The 19,689-nt window shown below is 38.0% G+C and overlaps 1 protein-coding gene across 8 annotated transcripts in view; it reads right to left on the bottom strand.

Moving 5' to 3' along the window:
* The window catches only part of NCOA6 (nuclear receptor coactivator 6), a 107,020-nt gene that overhangs the window by 70,133 nt on the left and 17,198 nt on the right, over positions 1 to 19,689 (bottom strand). For 6 of the 8 annotated variants that reach the window (XM_027069918.2, XM_053200042.1, XM_027069911.2 and 3 more), the window contains exon 2: positions 17,962 to 18,038. The exons of the other annotated variants lie outside the window; for them this stretch is intronic. The gene's annotated coding sequence lies outside the window, so the exon portion shown is untranslated. The remainder of the gene's footprint in view (positions 1 to 17,961; positions 18,039 to 19,689) is intronic. 8 annotated transcript variants of the gene reach the window in all.

The raw sequence follows: 19,689 nt of genomic DNA, 5'->3' as shown, positions 1-19,689 counted from the left end.
TCTTGATTTGGGCTCATAATCTCACAGTTTATGAGACAGCTCTGCATCAGGCTACACACTGTCAGCGTGGAGCCTACCTACGATTGTCTCTCTGTTTTCTTCTCCCTCTGCCTCTTCCCCACTCGCACTCCCTCTGACAAAAAAAAAAAACAAAACAAAATACAAAACAAAAAAACACAAAAAAAACCTCTAGAAGGAAATACAAAAAAACCCCACAAAACAGTAAAAATTATTAGCTTCAAGGTAAACTAGAAAAAAACAAACAAACAAACAAAAACAAAACCATGTTGTACCAGAGGAGGGCAAGGAAGCACTCACACAAATAGGGAGCAAAGTCACAAGGACCCAGGAGCCAGTTTAAGGGGTTTCTACCGGCAAATTTGAGACAATTTAAGTATTAAAAAGAATTAATGACTAAAATTGATTAAAATACCATGAATAAATAGAAATCCATAAATATATAATAATAGCTCAGAGTAGGGCGCCTGGGTGGCGCAGTTGGTTAAGCGTCCGACTTCAGCCAGGTCACGATCTCGCGGTCCGTGAGTTCGAGCCCCACGTCAGGCTCTGCGCTGATGGCTCAGAGCCTGGAGCCTGTTTCCGATTCTGTGTCTCCCTCTCTCTCTGCCCCTCGCCCGTTCATGCTCTGTCTCTCTCTGTCCCAAAAATAAATAAACGTTGAAAAAAAAATTAAAAAAAAATAATAGCTCAGAGTAAATAATAGCTCAGAGAGTAAAAAAATTACTCAGAAAGTCACTATTAGGTGTAACTATGACATCAATTCCTTACTCTGAAGATTGATAATTAAAGAAAAAAGAATGAAGCAAGAAATTTACTTTGTCTTTTAAGAAGCATTCATCCTTGGTAAAGAGGGAAAGCTCTCCTTTACATCAGAATGCTAGTTAATAAATGCAGAAGGAAAGAATTTTTGAAATCACCATTGTGCAACCTCCAATGAAGTAAGTGATTCAGGCAAGGATGATCAAAGGATGCTAAAAACCATCTGGTGAAAACTGCTGGGGAACAGAAGACTGCCATGGTGCAAACGGGTTATTCCACAGATTGCTTTCTAATTGCAAAGAGAAAACAAGTATCTTTAGAGTGGAAAGATATGACATTCACCAGCTTTACCTGGTGATCAAATCCAGTAACAATTACAGTGAGACCTTTTATTTATGCCTTCTGATGTGATTTTACCTGAAACACCAGTCATCATCTATGATGATTATTAGTAAAAATGCCTAGCCTAGGTCTAAAAAGTCTTTAAAAGTAATTTCTCCTTTATAGAAAATTCAGGAGATAGAGCAAAAAGAACAAATACATGAAGAAGTATTTGACTACATGAAGAAATAATCAGATCTAGAATGTGTGGCTTGCTACAACAAAATTGATCTGGTCTCTTCAAAACCCAAAATCTTAAGACACAGTTCTCAATTAAAAGACTTTACAGGGGCGCCTGGGTGGCGCAGTCGGTTAAGCGTCCGACTTCAGCCAGGTCACGATCTCGCAGTCCGTAAGTTCGAGCCCCGTGTCAGGCTCTGGGCTGATGGCTCAGAGCCTGGAGCCTGTTTCCGATTCTGTGTCTCCCTCTCTCTCTGCCCCTCCCCCGTTCATGCTCTGTCTCTCTCTGTCCCAAAAATAAATAAACGTGGAAAAAAATAAATAAATAAAATAAAAGACTTTACAAATATGACCACCAAATGCAATTCATAAACGTTACTTAGACCTGCTTTGAAGAAAACAGCCATAAAATTATTAAGACAGTTGGGAAAAACTGAATGTGAAGAAACAGAAGATATTAGGGCATTTTTAAAAACATCTTGGGTGTAGTAATGTTATTTGTGATTGTATAGCAAATGCCCTTATTCTTAGGAGATGCATGCCAAAGTATTTAGGGATAAAATGTCATAATGTCTGCAACTTATTTTCAAAGTATTCAGTAAAGATAGGTAGGTAAACAGATGATGCAAATATAGCAAACTATTATCACTGTATTATTCTTTCAACTTTTTTGTATTAAAAACATTTTTTTTCATATTAAAAAGTTATGGGGAGAAGGGTATAAATAAATCCTGGGAGCTGAGGGTGGGATCAAGACTTTTCCCTGTATATCTTTTTTATAATGTTTTTATTTCTGAACCACATGCATGCATTATGTATTAAAAAAAAAAAAAAGCCAGCTATCTACTACCCTCTTAAACACTGAGCAGCAAGTATATTTCTACTCTTACCCCATCTCAGGCATGCAACAACAAAAATAGCCTCTGCTTTCTATCTCCTAGTTCTGAGGAGAGCCCCTCTGACCACATTTTCCTTGAGTCATTTGACAGTAAGTTTAAGAACCTGGAACACATTGTTACCAAGGGCTGAGCCACTGTCATCACCTTCAACAATATTCCCTTCAGCCAGTCTCCTACACTTGCTTCCCAACCCTTTCCCACCCCATTCCCTTATCTCCAGGTTCTGTTGTTCACCCAGTCTGTTCCTCCCCACCCACTCCCATCCCATCCCACAGCTGGCTCCTTCAGCAATGCTTTTATCAGTGTCCTGCCCCCCTTGCTCACTTATTCTTAAGGCATACAAATCCATTAACTGCCTTTCCCCCACCCCCACTAACTCACAAACTTGAAGTTTAAGAGCTAGAAAGGAATTTGCATAATAATCAGTCTAACTCCCCCCAACTCTCAAAGGAAAAACCTGAATCACAGCAGTGGTATTGTGACTTGACTGAAATTATAGACTAGGATTGTGACAGGATAATGACTAAAGCCTGGTCTTTCACCTTCAAATTCAGTGCTTCTCCCACCATATACAAAACTGTCTTCTCACCAGGGTGACTCTACCCTACTCATACATAGTACACAATTAGCAGAAATATCAGAACCAAGTGACCTAGTTTATTTCAGGCCAATACCCACTAATTAGAATTGCCGCAATAACTCCAAAATGACTGAAGTCAGAATATCTGAGATCAAATGAGTATATGCCTTGAAAGAACTTCAGTAGCTCCCAACCTTGGCTACACATTATAATTATTTGAGAAACTTAAAAAAATAATTCCAGAGTCATACTATGTCTGCACTGTGGCCTGAGCTTTGGGCACTGAAACACTACCCAGGTGATTCTAATGTGCAAAGTTTAGAACCACACTTTTCATACATTATTTAATTTACCTTATATGAGGAAACTGAGTCAGGTAGGGAATGTGGTTAAGAATTTGCTCCAATGGGGTGCCTGGGTGGCTCAGTCAGTTAAGCATCTGACTCTTGATTTTGGCTCAGGTCATGCATGGTTCATAGGTTTAAACTCTGCGTTGGACTCTGCACTGATAGCTCGGAGCCTGCTTGGGATTCTCACTCTCCCTCTCTCTCCCTCTCTCTCTCTCTGCCCCACCCACACTCACTTGCATGCACTGCCTCCCTCTCAAAATTAATAAACATTAAAAAAAAAAAAAAAAAAAGAATTTGCTCCAAAAAAGTGATGAAGGAGAAACAAAAGCTTTTTCTTTTATTATCATAAAGTTTGGTTGTTTAATTTTTTTTTAATATAAGTAATACAAACCATATTATTTGTGTGGAAATAAAACAAACGTAACTATATAGAATCTAAAATTGAACTGCAGCACCCTGTGTTCCATCTTGTTTTTTTCTACATCCTTGGAATCACTTAAACCTTTCTTAGCTTCCATGTTGTCATTTAGAAAATGATGGGCTAACATCTTCCAGATCTAGGGACACTATGCCTATTTTAATCCCTGGCTATTTGACTTCAATGTTTTTGTTTTTTTAATTTTTAAATGTATTTTTGAGAGAGAGAGAGAGAGAGAGAGAGAGAGAGAGAAAGCATGAGCAGGGGAGGGGCAAAGAGAAAGGGAGACACAACTTTAAACTCAGTTTAACCAGCTGAGCCACCCAGGTGCCCTAACTTCAATGTTAATCATACTTCCCTGAAGAACTGGAAATTATTTGGTGCAAGATCTCTAACTCTTCCTTTTTCCACTAGCGGCTATTCTCCACACTATTCTATCATCTTCCTCCTTTCAAAAAGTTAATCCAAACTGGAAATTAAAATGGAGGCTACCTCAGGGTACCTGGGTGGCTCACTCAGTTGAGTGCCTGACTCTGGCTCAGGTCATGATCTCATGGTTCGTGGGTTCTGGCCCTGCATCAGGCTCTGCGCTGACAGCTGGGAGCCTGGAGCCTGCTTCATATTCTGTGTCTCGGTCTCTGCCCCTCCCCAACTTGTGTATGCTCGCACCTGGGTGGCTCAGTTGGTTCATGTCCGACTTTAGCTCAGGTCATGATCTCATGATTCGTGAATTCGAGCCTCTCTGACAGTGCGGAGCCTGCTTGGAATTCTCTCTCTCTCTCTCTCTCTCTCTCTCTCACTCTTTTTCTCTCTCCTTCCCTGTAAAAAATAAATTTAAAAAAAAATACATTTTTCCTATTCAGCTTTATAGCCTCCATGGGAAGATAAGCTCTGAGCACAAATGAAGAGTGTGAATTCTGGACCTCTGATACCCAACATTCAGGAAGTGTTTACAAAGGTGCAAGACCAGCCCTACTCCAGTTACATAGTCATCAGAAGTTGGCTACTTACCATGTCTACTCCCTCACAGCCATTTTGCATGACGGCTAACCCTAACCCTATCCTTAACTCATAACCCTAACACTACCCTGATCCTTTAATTTAGGAATGGACTATTATGTTCCTTATCCTTGACATTTAACTATATCAATTATTTGGGATTATGATTGAGAGACTTTTTCTTTCCATATTATTTTTCTATTTATTCAACGCTGCTTATTTATTGAATAAATAGCACTGAATAAACACCATCTTTTTTTGTTTGTTTATTTTTGAGAGACAGCGTATGAGAAGGGGAGGTGCAGATAGAGAGGGGGACAGAGGATCTGAAGTGAGCTCCATGCTGACAGCAGAGAGCCCGAAGTAGGGCTTGAACTCACAAACAGTGAGATCATGACCCGAGCTGAAGACGGATGCTCAACCAACTGAGCCCCCCATGTACCCCATAAATACTATTTATTAAAAAAAATTTTTTTTAATTTAATGTTTATTTTTGACAGAGAGAGAGAGACAGAAAGAGACACAGACAGAATGGGGGAGGGGCAGAGAGAGAGGGAGACACAGAATCCGAAGCAGGCTCCAGGCTCTGACCTGCCAGCACAGAGCCTGACATGGGGCTCGAACTCACAGACTGGGAGATCATGACCGGAGCCGAAGTCGGACACTCAACCGACTGAGCCACCCAGGTGCCTGTAAAAAATTTTTTTTAGTGTTTATTCATTTTTGAGACACAGAGAGACAGAACATGAGTGGGGGAGGTGCAGAGAGAGAGGGAGACACAGAATCAAAAGCAGGCTCCAGGATGAAGCTGTCAGGACAGAGCCCAACACAGGGCTCGAACCCACGAACAGCAAGATCATGACCTGAAGTCGGACGCTTAACTGACTGAGCCACGCAGGTACCCCAAATGCTATTTTTTAAAAAAATAATCATTGAAAAGATCTATAAGGTATGAAATAAAGATGAACTATTACTAGTCACCATCATCTTCATCTGAGTACAATGAACAATTTTGCTAATATGCTGTTTTTAATTTAATGTGTTAATGCCCCCCCCCCATTAAAGGGTAAAGTTGAGACTAGGTCAAGGAGCATTTGTCTTTTCTAGATACCTCATATAGTAGAAACCACATAATAAGTGGTCTTTTGTGACCAGCTTCTTTCACTTAGAATATTTTCAAGATGTTGTAGCAAGTAACAGTATTTTTTAAAATACCAAATAACATCCCTTACCAAAAGAACCACATTTATTTATCCATTTATTCATCAGCTGATAGACATTTGGGTTGTTTCCATTTTTCACTATTATGAATAATGCTGTTATGAATATTTGTATACGAGTTTTTGTATGGATGTATTTTCGTTTTTCTCAGATATATATATATATATATATATATATATACACGATTACATGTACACATACATACATATTTACATATACATATACATACATATACACACACACACACTTAGGAGTAAAATTGCTGGGTCATATATTTTCTATGTTTAATCTTTTGAGGAATTTCCAAACTGTTTTACAAAGCAGTTACACCATTTTATATTCCCACCAGTAGGGCACAAGGGTTCCAATTTCTCTGCATCCCCACCAACTTGTCATTACCTTTCTGAGTACAGCTATCCTGGTGGGTGTAAGGTGGTATCTCATGGTGCTTTTGATTTGCATTTCCCTGATGCCAAATGATGTTAAGCATATTTTCATGTTTATTTTCCATTTGCCACAATTTGGAGAAACATCCATTCAAATCTTTTGTCAATTTTTAAAACTGGGATATTTGACTCTTTATAATTGAATTGTAAATTTTTTTTAAGTTTATTTATTTGAGACAGAGACGAGTGGGGGAGGGGCAGAGAGGGAGAGAGGGAGAATCCCAAGCAGGCTCTGCACTGCTAACTGTGAGATCATGATGTGAGCTGAAACCAAGAGTCAGATGCTAACCAACTGGGCCACCCAGGCACCCACAAGAGTTCTTGGTATATACTTTTTTAATATTTTATCATTCTTTTATTTTTACTGCAGTATAATTAACATACAGTGTTTTATTAGTTTCAGGTGTACAATATAGTGATTCAATAATTCTATACATTATTCAGTGCTCCTCAAAATAAATGTACTCTTAATCTCCTTCACCTATTTCACCCATTCCCCTAACTACCTCCCCTCTGGTAACCACCAGTTTGTTCTCTATAGTTAAGAGTCTGGTGTTTCATTTGTCTTTTTTCTTTGTTCACTTGTTTTGTTTCTTAAATTCCACACGAGTGAAATCATATGGTATGTTTTTTTCTCTGAGTTATTTACTGAGCAGTATACCGTCGAGATCCATCCACGTTGATGCAAATGGCAAAATTTCATTCTTTTTTTATGGCTGAGTAGTAACTATTATACACACACACACACACACACACACACACATCTTTATCCATTCATCTATTTTATGGCTGAGTAGTAACTATTATACACACACACACACACACACACACACACACACACACACACACACACATCTTTATCCATTCATCTATTGGGCTGCTTCCATAATTTGGCTATTGTGAATAATGCTATGATAAACACAGGGGTGCACATATCTTTTAGAATTAGCATTTTCATATTCTTTGGGTAAATACCTAAAAGTGGAATTACTGGATCATACGCGAATTCTATTTTTAATCTTTTGAAGACTACCATTCTGTTTTCCACAATGGCTGCTCCAGCTTGCATTCCTACCAACAGTGCACAAGGGTTCCTTTTTGTCTACATCCTTGCCAATACCTGTTGTTTCTTGTTTTTTATTTTAGCCATTCTGACAGGTGTGAGGTCATATCTCATGGTTTTGATTTGTATTTTCCTGATGATGAGTGATGTTGAGATTCTTTTCATGTGTCTGTTGGACATGTGGCTGTCTTCTTTGGAGAAATGTCTGTTCATGTTTTCTGCCCATTTTTACACTGCATTATTTGGGGTTTTTTTGTGTTGAGCTGTATAAGTTTTTTTTTTTTAATGTTTTTATTTATTTCTGAGACAGAGAGAGACAGAGCATGAGCAGGGGAGGGGCAGAGAGAGAGGGAGACACAGAATCTGAAGCAGGCTCCAGGCTCTGAGCTGTCAGCACAGAGCCTGATGCGGGACTTGAACTCACAGACTGTGAGATCATGACCTGCGCTGAAGCGGACGCTTAACCGACTGAGCCACCCAGGCACCCCTATAAGTTCTTTATATATTTTGGATACTTACCTCTTATCAGATATGTTCTTTGCAATTATCTTCTCCCATTCAGTATGCTTTTTGTTTTGTTGATTGTTTCCTTTGCTGTGCAGAAGCTTTTTATTTTGATGCATTCCTAATAGTTTATTTTTGCTTTTGTTTCCCTTGCCTTAGAAGATATATCTAGAAAGCTGTTGCTACATACAACTGATATCAGAGAAATTACCCCCTGTGCTGTCTTCTAGGATTTTTATGGTTTCAGGTCTCACATTTAGGTCTTTAATTCATTTTACGGTTATTTTTGTGTATGGTGAAAGAAAGTGGTCCAGTTTCATTCTTTTGCATATAGCTGTCCAGTCTTCCCACCATCATTTGTTGAAGAGACTTTTTCCCATTGCATATTCTGGCCTCCTTTGCTTTAATTTAATTAACCATATAATTGTGGGTTTATTTCTGGGCTCTTTATTCTGTACTATTGTTTTATGTGTCTATTTTTGTGCCAAGACCACACTGTTTTAATTACTACAGCTTTATAGTATATCTTGAAATCTGGGATTGTGATACTTCCAGTTTTGTTCTTCTTTTTCAAGACTCTTTGGCAATCCAGGGTCTTTTGTGGTTCTACACAAATTTTAGGATTATTTGTCTAGTTCTGTGAAAAATGGCATTGGTGTTTTGACAGGGATGCATTAAATGTGTAGATTGCTTTGGGCAGTATGGACATTTTAACAATATTTGTTCTCCCAATCCATGAACATGGAATATCTTTCCGTTTGTTTGTGTCATCTTCAATTGCTTTCATCAATGTTGTATAGTTTTCAGAATACTGGTCTTTCACCTTCTTCGTTTATTTTATTCTTTTTGGTGCAGTTATAAATGGCATTGTTTTCTTAATTTCTCTTTCTGCTACTTCATTATTAGTGTATAAAAATGCAATGGATTTCTATATGTTAACTTTGTATCCTATGACCTTACTGAATTCATTTATCAATTCTAGAAGTTTTTCGGTGGAGTCTTGGGTTTTCTACATATAGTATCATGCCATCTTGTAAACACTGAAAGTTCTGCTTCTTCCTTACCAATATGGATGCTTTTTATTTCTTTTTCTTGTCTGATTGCTGTGGCTAGGACTTTCAGTACCATGTTGAATAAAAATGGTGAAAGTAGACATCCTTGCCTTGTTCCTGATCTTAGAGGAAAGCTCTCAGTTTTTTACCATTGAGTGATTTTAGCTGTGTGCTTTTCATACGTGGCCTTTATAATATTGAGGCATGTTCCCTTTAATCCTACTTTGTTGAGAGTTTTTATCAAAAATGGATATTACACTTCATCAAATGCTTCTTCTGCATGTACTGAAATGATCATATGGTTATCCCTTCTCTTGCTGATATGATGTATCACAGTGAGTGATTTACAAATACTGAACCACTCTTGCATCTCAGGAATAAATCCCACTTACTTGTGGTGAATGAATTTTTAAATATATTGTTGGATTTGGTTTGCTAATAATTTTTTTAGGTAATCTCTACACCCAATGTGAGACTTGAACTCACAACCCTGAGATCAAGAGTCATATACTCTTCTAACTGAGCCAGCCAAGCACCCCTGCTAATACTCTGTAAAGGACTTTTGCATCTATGTTCATCAGAGATACTGGCTTGTAATTCTTTTTTTGTACCGTCTTTATCTGGCTTTGGGGTCAGAGTAATGCTAGCCTCATAGAATGAATTTGGAAGTTTTCCTTCCTCTTACATGTTTTGGAATAGTTTGAGAAGAGTATGTATCAACTTTTCTTTAAATGTTTAGTAGAATTCACCTGTGAAGACATCGGATCCCAGAATTTTGTTTGTTGGGAGTTGATTGATTCCTGATTCTATTTCATTGCTGGTAATCAGTCTGTTCAAATTTTCTATTTCTTTCTGATTCAATTTTGGAAAGTTATATGTTTCTAGGAATTTATCCACTTTTTCTAAGTTGCCCAGTTTGTTGGCACATAATTTTTCATAATATTCTCATAATCCTTTGTATTTCTGTGGTGTCAGTTGTTATTGCTCCTCTTTCATCTTTGATTTTGCTTATTTGAGTCCTCTCTCTCTCTCTGCTTTTATTTTTGATGAGTCTGGGTAAAGATTTTTCAATTTTGTTATTTTTTCAAAGAGTCAGCTCCTGGTTTCATTAACCTATTTTACTGGGGTGTTGTTTTTTTTTTTTTTTTAGTTTCTATTTCATTTATTTCTGTTTTAATCTTTATTATTTCCTTCCTTCTACTGGTTTTGGGTGTGTTTGTTCTTTCTCCAGTTCTTTTGGGGATAAGGCTAGGTTGCTTATTTGGGATTTTTCTTGCTTCTTGCAGCAGGCTTGTATTGCTATAAATTTCCTTCTTAGAACAGTTTTTGCTGCATCCCAAAGATTTTGAACCCTTGTATTTTCATTTTCATTTCTCTCCATGTATTATTTTATTTCCTCTTTGATATCTTGGTTGACACATTCATTGTTTGGTAGCATGTTATTTAACTCTATGCACTTGTGTTGTTTCTAGATTTTTTTCTTATGACTCATTTCTAGTTTCACAGCATTGTGGTCAGAAAAGATGCATGGTAAGGTGCCTGGGTGGCTCAGTTGGTTAAGTGTCCAACTTCAGTTCAGGTCATGATCTCGTGTTTCATGGGTTCAAGCCCCATGTTGGGCTCTGTGCTGATAGCTCAGAGCCTGAAGTCTGCTTCAGGTTTTCTATCTGACCCTCTCTCTTTGCCCCTCCCTCACTCACACTCTGTTTCTCTGTCTCTCTCCCAAAAATAAGCATTAAAAATAAATAAATAAATAAATAAATATGAAACTATATAAAGGTGTATTCATTATTTCAATTGTCTTAATTGTCTTTCTTAATATTTAATTTCTTAAATATGTTTATGCACACATAGGGGAAAAGACAAAGGAAACTCAATAATAAGACATAATGCAATGAAAAATGGACAAAAGATTTGAAGAGACACTTTACAACAAGCACATAAAAAGATGCTCAACACTATCAGTCATCAGGAAAATGAAAATTAAAGCGACAAATAACACACCTACACTAATGGCTAAAATTAAAAAGAATAAGTATCAAATGTTGGCAAGGATGCAGAGCAACTGGAACTCCCATAGTGGTGGGACTATAAAAATGTACAAACAATTTGGCAGTTTCTTTTAAAGTTAAGCATTTATTTATCATAAGACCCAGAAATCTAACTCCTAGATATTTATCCTGAATAAAAACATGTCTATACAAAGACTTCCTATGAAGGTTAATAGCAACTCTATCTATAACAGCCCGAAACTGAAAGTAAACTGGACACAGCCCAAATATCCATCAAGCAGTAAATGGATAAATTGTAGTGTAGCCATACAGTGGAATACTGCCCAACAATAAAAAGGATCAACTACTGTAAAGGTTATCTACCAGTCAAGGGAGGGGATTTTGTCCCCTAGTGTATAGGTGGCAATGTCTGGAGACATTTTTGATTGTTACAATCAAAGGAAGGGAGGAGAATGCTATGGGCATCTAGTGGATAGAGGTCAAGGATGCTACTAAATATCCTGCAATACACAGGACAGTCTGCAAAACAAATTATCCAGCCCAAAATGTCCATAGTGCCAAGGCTGAAAAACTCTGAATTACTGAAATATGCAACAGGGATGAATCTCAAAAACATGGTGATCAAAAGAATCCAAACATTTCTATGACATTTTACAACAGGCAAAATGAACCCACAACAATAGAAATCAGATGGGTACTTCCTAGGACTAGGATGGGGACTGATTAAACAGGGGCACAAGGTAACTTTGGAGTGAAAATGTTCTATATCTTCTTGATTGTTAGGATATAGGCATCCGACAGAATACAAACTATACATTTAAAATGAGTGTATTTTATTGTATGTAGAATATACTTGTAAGATTGGTAAAAAATAAATAAATAAATTGTTTAAGGTGGGTGAAAGGTACATACGGTTCATGATAGCATTCTACTTTTGTATCTGTCTCCATTTCCATAATAAAATGTTTTTTTAAATAAGCTATAAACACTAAATGATTCAGGAAGAAGCTTTAATTAAATCTCTTAACAACAATAAAAAATATTCAAGGGGCACCTGGGTGGCTTAGTTGGTAGAGTGTCCAACTCTTGATTTCAGCCCAGGTCATGATCCCAGGGTTGTGGGATCAAGCCCCCATCGTGGGATCAAGCCCCATGTTGGGCTCCGTGTTGGGTGTGGAGTCTGCTTAGGATTCTCTCTTCCTCTCCCACTGCCCCTCCCTAGCTCGAGTGCTTGCTCTCTCTCTCAAAATAAAATAAAATAAAAACAAAAACAACTCAGATAAAAAACTTACTGTGAGAGTGACCTTTATGTCTCTCTTCGTGAAGGGGAGAGAGGCTGATGTGAAAGACAGAAGGAAGAAAGAGATACAGTTTGATACAGGAAAAATGAAGAAAATTTCACAAGCTACTTTTTCCCCTTGGTCCATCTAGACCCAACCTGCCACTAAACCATGCCTTCTGTGGGAGATATACTTCTAAGATGGCCATCAATTATTCCAGCATCTAGTATTCACATCCTTGTGTAATCTCCTCCCCATGAGTGGGCTAGCCTAGTGACTTCTAACCAACAGATGTTGGTGACAGGATGTCACTTCCATGATTATGTTAAAAAGATGTGACTTCTATTTTTCTGGAAGACTCTATTTATTGCCCTCTCAGTGTGCTATATTGGAGCAGCCTCCAGCTAACAGCCAGTGAGAAACCAAGGTCCTTACGGAAGGATAATACCTCAAGATCATAAAGGCCATATATGAAAGATCCACTGCTAATATCATCCTCAATGGGGAAAAACTGAGAGCTTTCCCCCTAAGGTCAGGAACACAATAAGGATGCCCACTCTTACCACTGTTATTCAACATAGTGTTGGAAGTCCTAAACTTAGCAATCAGACAACACAAATAAAAGGGATCTGGGGCACCTGGGTGGCTCAGTCAATTGGGCGTCTGACTTCGGCTCAGGTCATATCTCAGGATTCATGGGTTTGAGCCCTGCATCAGGCTCTGTGCTAATAGCTCAGAGCCTGGAGCCTGCTTCAGATTCTGTGTCTCCCTCTCTCTCTGTCCATTCCCCACTCATGCTATGTCTCTCAAAAATAAATAAACATTAAAAAAAATTTTTTTTAAAAATAAAAGGGATCCAAATTAGCAAGGAGGAAGTCAAACTTTCACTCTTCGCAGACGACATGATAATCTATTATGTGGAAAACCCAAAAGACTCCACCAAAAAACTGCTAGGACTGATACTTGAATTCAGCAAAGTTGCAGGGTATCAAAGCAATGTACAGAAATTGGTTGCATTTCTATACACCAATAATGAAGCAACAGAAGGAGAAATCAAGGAATTGATCCCATTTACAATTGCACTAAAAGCTATAAAATACCTAGGAATAAACCTAACCAAAGAGGTGAAAAATCTATACACTGAAAACTACAGAAAGTTTATGAAAGAAATTGAAGAAGATGCAAGAAAATGGAAAAAGATTCCATGCTCCTGGATAGGAAGAATATTGTTAAAACGTCAATACTACCCAAAATAATCTACATACTCAATGCAATCCCTGCCAAAATTAACACCAGCATTCTTCACAGAGCTAGAACAAACAATCCTAAAATTTGTATGGAACCATAAAAGACCCCGAACAGCCAAAGCAATCCCAAAAAAGAAACCCAAAGCTGGAGGCATCACAATTCCAGACTTCAAGCTGTATTACAAAGCTGTAATCATCAAGACAGTATGGTAGTGGCACAGAAACAGACACATAGATCATTGGAACAGAACAGAGAACCCAGAAACGGACCCACAAATGTACTGCCAACTAATCTTTGACAAATCATCAAAGAATATCCAATGGAAAAAAGACAGTCTCTTCAGCAAATGGTGTTGAGAAAACTGGACAGTGATATGCAGAAGAATGAACCTGGACCACTTTCTTATACCATACACAAAAATAAACTCAAAATGGATGAAAGACCTAAACATAAGACAGGAAGCCATCAAAATCCTAGAGGAGAAAACAGGCAACAACCTCTTTGACCTTGGCCACAGCAACTTTACTTGACATGTCTTCAGAGGCGAGGGAAACAAAAGCATAAATGAACTACTGGGATTTCATCAAGATAAAAAGCTTCTGCACAGAGAAGAAAATAATCAGCAAAACTAAAAGGCAACCAACAGAATGGGAGAAGATATTTGCAAATGACATATCAGATAAAGGGTTAGTATCCAAAATCTATAAAGAACTTATCAAACTCACACCCAAAAACAAATAATCCAGTGAAGAAATGGGCAAAAGACATGAATAGAAACTTTTCCAAACAAGACATCCAGATGGCTAACAGACACATGAAAAAATGCTCAACATCACTCATCATCAGGGAAATACAAATCAAAACCACCATGAGATACCACCCCACATCTGTCAGAATGGCTAACATTAACAACTCAGGCAACAACAAATGCTGGCAAGGATGTGGAGAAAGAGGTACCCTCTTGCACTGCTGGTGGGAATGCAAACTGGTGTAGCCACTCTGGAAAACAGTATGGAGGTTCCCCACAAAATTAAAAATAGAACTATTCTATGACCGAGCAATTGCACTACTAGGTATTTATCCAAAGGATACAGAAGTGCTGGTCTGAAGAGGCACATGCACCCTAATGTTTACAGCAGCACTATCAACAATAGCCAAAGTATGGAAAGAGCCCAAATGTTCATCAACTGATGAATGGATAAAGAAGATGTGGTATATATACACAATGGAATGTTACTTGGGGATTAAAAAGAATGAAATCTTGCCATTTGCAACAATGTGGATGGAACAATGTGTATTATGCCAAGCAAAGTAAGTCAAAGAAAGATAAATATCATATGACTTCACTCATATGTGGAATTTAGGATACAAAACTGATGAACATAAGGGATGGGGAGCAAAAATAATATAAAAACAGAGACAAACCATAAGAGACTCTTAAACACAGAGAACAAACTAAGGTTTGCTGGCGGGCTGTTAAGTGGGGGGAAGGGCTAAAAGGGTGAGGGGTATTAAGGAGGAAGGACACTTGGTGGGATGAGCACTGGGTGTTATATGTAAGTCATGAATCACTAAATTCTATTCCTGAAAATAAATAGATACTCTGAGAACACAGGGAAAAAAAAAAGAAAAGAAAAGAAAAAAGAAATCAAGGTCCTTAATTCAACATCCCTTGAAGAAGTGAATTCCACCAACAACCAAGTGAACTTAGAAGCAATTCCTTCTTCAGTCAAGCACTGAGATGAGACTCCAGCCCTGGCTGACACCTTGACTGCTGCCTCTGAGAGACCCTGACACAGAGGACTCACCTAAGCTGTACCCAGATTCCTGACCCATGGAAATTGTGCCACAATAAATATGTGTTGTTTTAAGCTGCTAAATTTGTGGTAATTTATTATGCAACAATAGATAACTAATGGACTCTCCCTGGAAATCCTACTGAATATTCACCTCCTTTAAAACTTTTTGGCAGTTTCTGGGGCACCTGGGTGGCTCAGTTGGTTGGATGACCGACTTTAGCTCAGATCATGATCTCACAGTCTGTGAGTTCAAGCCCCACATCGGGCTCTTGCTGACAGCTCGGAGCTTGGAGCCCGCTTCGGATTCTGTGTGTCCCTCTCTCTCTGCCCCTCCCCCACTCACGCTCTGTCTCTCTCTCTCTCAAAAATAAAAATAAAAACATACAAAAATAAATAAAAATTTTTTAAAAAGTTAAAAAAAAACTTTTTGGCAGTTTCTTTTAAAAGTTAGATATGCCATATATGCCATACAACCCAGCAATCCCATTGCAAGGGATTTACCCAACAATAAATAAAAATATGTCTACACAAAGACTTGCAAAAATGCTTGTAGCAGGGTGCCTGGGTGGTTCAGTGAGTTGAGCCTCCAACTCTTGATTTTGGCTCAGGTCATAATTCCAGGGTTATGGGATCAAGCCCCACATCAGGCTCCTTGCTGAATGTGGAGCCTGCTTAAGATTCTTTCTCTCTCTCTCTCTCCCTCTGCCCCTCTCCCCCTCTCCCCTGGTCACACTCTATCTCTATAAAAAAATAAAATTAAAATTAAAAAACGTTTATAGCAACTTTATTCACAGTCATCAAAACTGGAACTAACCCAAATATCCATCACAAGTGAACAGATAAACATGTTATATCCATATAAGACACTAATCGGCATCAAAAAGGAACAAACTACTGATACATGCAACAACACAGATAAATAATGAAACTATGCTAAGGGAGGGGCGCCTGGATGGCTCGTCCATGAAGCGCCCCACTTCAGTTCAGGTCATGATCTCGCAGTTTGTGAGTTCGAGCCCCATGTCGTCATCGTTGTCGTCAGGCTCTGTGCTGACAGCTCAGATCCTGGAGCCTGCTTCAGATTCCATATCTGCCTCTCTCTCTGCCCCTCCCCCGCTCATGATTGCGCGTGCGCGGGCGCGCTCTCTCATAAACATTTTAAAAAAATTAAAAATGGATGTAGGTAAAAAATAAATAAATAAAACGGATGCAGGTGATTGTATGCAAATTTACCTCATTAAGGTAACTAAAAAAAACAAAATCACCTTCTTTGTCAAGCCTTCTTTAACTACATCTAATGCAGCTGATTCCATTATTCTACCCTAGCTCTCAAACAGTATTCTACAGATAAATTACCCAAACTGCAGAAAATACAGAGTTTTTTTTTTAATTTTACAGTAGCTAAAACTTACAGGACACTATTATATACCAGGCATTGTTCTAAGCACTTTGCATTATCAATTCAATTAGTTCCCCCAACAATCCCATGAAATAGATTCAATTACCCCCGTTTTACAAATGAGGAAACTCAGGCACAGAGAAGTAACTTGCTTAAGGTCATACAGCTAGTAAGTGACAGAGCCATTATTCGAGTCTAGGCAGTCTGATTCTAGAGGCTGGGCTCTTCACAACCACCTCCCTCTCTATCTCAGACCATTGGTGTATTAGGTAAAAGGATACTCTCAGCTCACTAGAGACTGACAGGTTCATTCACTCATTCAACAAATATTTAGGCATGCAATATATGCCAGATATTGTTCTAAATGCTAACGATACAATAATGAAGAAAAATACAGACATGCTACCTACTTTTATGGGGCTTATATTCTAGCAAGAACCTAGATTTAAAGCACTAGATTCCTAAATCAAAATATTTATACTCTTATTTATGTATTTATCCAAACATTTATGCAAAAAAAAGTCACAAGTTACAATAGTGGCCAGGTCTGCTTTAACTGGCTAGAGCTGTGGTTCCCAAACTTGTCAAACTTTAGGATCACCTGGGGATCTTTTAAAAATACCAAAACCTAGGCCAGGTGCCCAAGCCAATTAAATCACAATGGAGTGGGGAGCAGGGAAGGAAGGGAGACACAGGCATCAATAGTTTGCCAAGTTTCATAGGTGATTTCAACGTGAAGACAAGTTTGGGAAATCACTAAGCTATGGTTTTCATCTGTCTAAACGATACAGTTCATTCACGGTTAGAGAGACACAGATGAATAAGAAAAGAATAAACCAAAACTCTATACACTTGCCTTCCTCTGAATCAAAGATTTGCAAGGTACCTTTTATTCTTTTCAATGTTATGAATTCTGAAAACATGAGAAAGAGAACCAAATAAATATTTTCCTTCTTGGATTTACTCATGCCTCCATTCCCCTCCAGAATCATAGACAACTGAGACATTCACCTTTTTACCTTTTCTTAGTACCTTCCATGAAATCAATAAAGAATTCTGCCATATTCCATATTTTCAACATAACTGAAAAAGATAAGACTCACTTGCTTTTCTATTAAGAAAGTGTTTTTCTAATAAGCAGATCTCATTTAATTCTGTTGCTTTGGGTCCAATTCACATGTCAAACACAGCTTATCAAACTAAAATTCCCCACGGACATGGAGATCAAATGCCTTCTTTTTAAAAAAGTAAACTCTATTTCTAAGTCAATCCTTTTCTTATGTTGAAACCAAGTTTTTTTTTTTTTAGTAAATCAAGATTGCATTTGTATTCTATATATAAACAACAGACCTGTTTAAGAACTCTCTGACCACTCTCAGAAAAGATAATAGATGTTCAGTAGGACCCCTCTCCATTCCATCCAGGACCTAGACAGAAAAGGGCAGAGAGGAAGAAGAGAAACATCAGAAGAAAAGACTAAATTGTATAAGCCCAATAAGCCTATTCAAAGTAAAATTTTTGTGACTGGCCAAATTCCTTCTTTCTATCACTGTTTCTGGTAATTTCACTCTAGAAAGTGTTGTTAAAAGACATGAGATTATCTGGGAATGCAAGCTGGTGCAGCCACTCTGGAAAACAGTATGGAGGTTCCTCAAAAAACTAAAAATAGAACTACCCTACGACCCAGCAATTGCACTGCTAGGCATTTATCCACAGCATACAGGTGTGCTGTTTCGAAGGGACACATGCACCCCCGTGTTTATAGCAGCACTATCAACAATAGCCAAAGTATGGAAAGAGCCCAAATGTCCATTGATGGATGAATGGATAAAGAAAATGTGGTACACACACACACACACACACACACACACACACAATGGAGTATTACTTGGCAATCAAAAATGAAATCTTGCCATTTGTAATTACGTGGATGGAACTGGAGGGTATTACGCTAAGTGAAATTAGTCAGAGAAAGACAAAAATCATATGACTTCACTCATATGAGGACTTTAAGAGACAAAACAGATAAACATATGGGAAGGGAAACAAAAATACAAAAACAGGGAGGGGGACAAAACAGAAGAGACTCATAAATATGGAGAACAAACAGGGTTACTGGAGGGGTTGTGGGAGGGGGGATGGGCTAAATGGGTAAGGAGCATTAAGGAATTTACTCCTGAAATCATTGTTTCACTATATGCTAACTAATTTGGATGTAAATTTTAAAAAATAAAAAAATTAATTAAAAAAAACATGAGATTACCTATAGTCTCAAATCCAGTGTTTTTTTTTTTAAAGGAAAGCTTTCATAATAATTAAGAAAGCTTTTTCAAAATACATCAATAGTGGTTATGCAAGCGTGTTCATTTTACAATTCATTATCCTTATGATTTGTGTACTTTGCATTGTGTGTGCTATACTTGAGTTAACAAATATTAAGAACAGATACATCTGTAGTGGGCAGAACCCTTGAAGGATTCTAATGAAGTAAGTAGCAGAAACAGTCCCACAAAGGTTACATGATTTGCCCAAGATCTTGCATGTAGTTAGCTACACACTTAGTCTTTCTTGTCACTTTCCTACTCTTTGTTGTAAAACTGTAAATGTTCTGATAATAATATACTTTTTTATTTAACATTATTCTCTTACTTACACTATGAAAAATTTTTATTACAAATAACAATGCAGGGGTGCCTGGGTGGCTCAGTTGGTCAAGCGTCCAAGCATCCGACTTCAGCTCAGGTCATGATCTTTGTAGTCTGTGAGTTTGGCCCCACAGTCAGGCTTGCTGCTGTCAGTGCAGAGCCTGCTTTGGATCCTCTGTCCCCCTTTCTCTTTGTCCCTCCCCCTCTTCACACTCTCTCTCTCAAAAATAAATATTTTAAAAAAGTGACAATGCAAAACCAAACAAGGAAACAAAAAATGGAAAATACAGACGTCCTGGTTCACAACTTGTGCACCATCACAGGTGCTGCACTATCCACATAAGGAAATTAAATAAAGCCTAATGCCCATGCAATGATTTCCTAACTGCAGAATCCATTTTTAATAATATTTTCAATACAAATGTCAAATGAT

The sequence above is a fragment of the Acinonyx jubatus genome, chromosome A3 (genome assembly GCF_027475565.1).
Source record: "Acinonyx jubatus isolate Ajub_Pintada_27869175 chromosome A3, VMU_Ajub_asm_v1.0, whole genome shotgun sequence".
NCBI lineage: Eukaryota > Metazoa > Chordata > Mammalia > Carnivora > Felidae > Acinonyx > Acinonyx jubatus.
The sequence above is the reverse complement of the archived record's forward strand: the minus strand, read 5'-3'. Positions and strand labels throughout refer to the sequence as shown.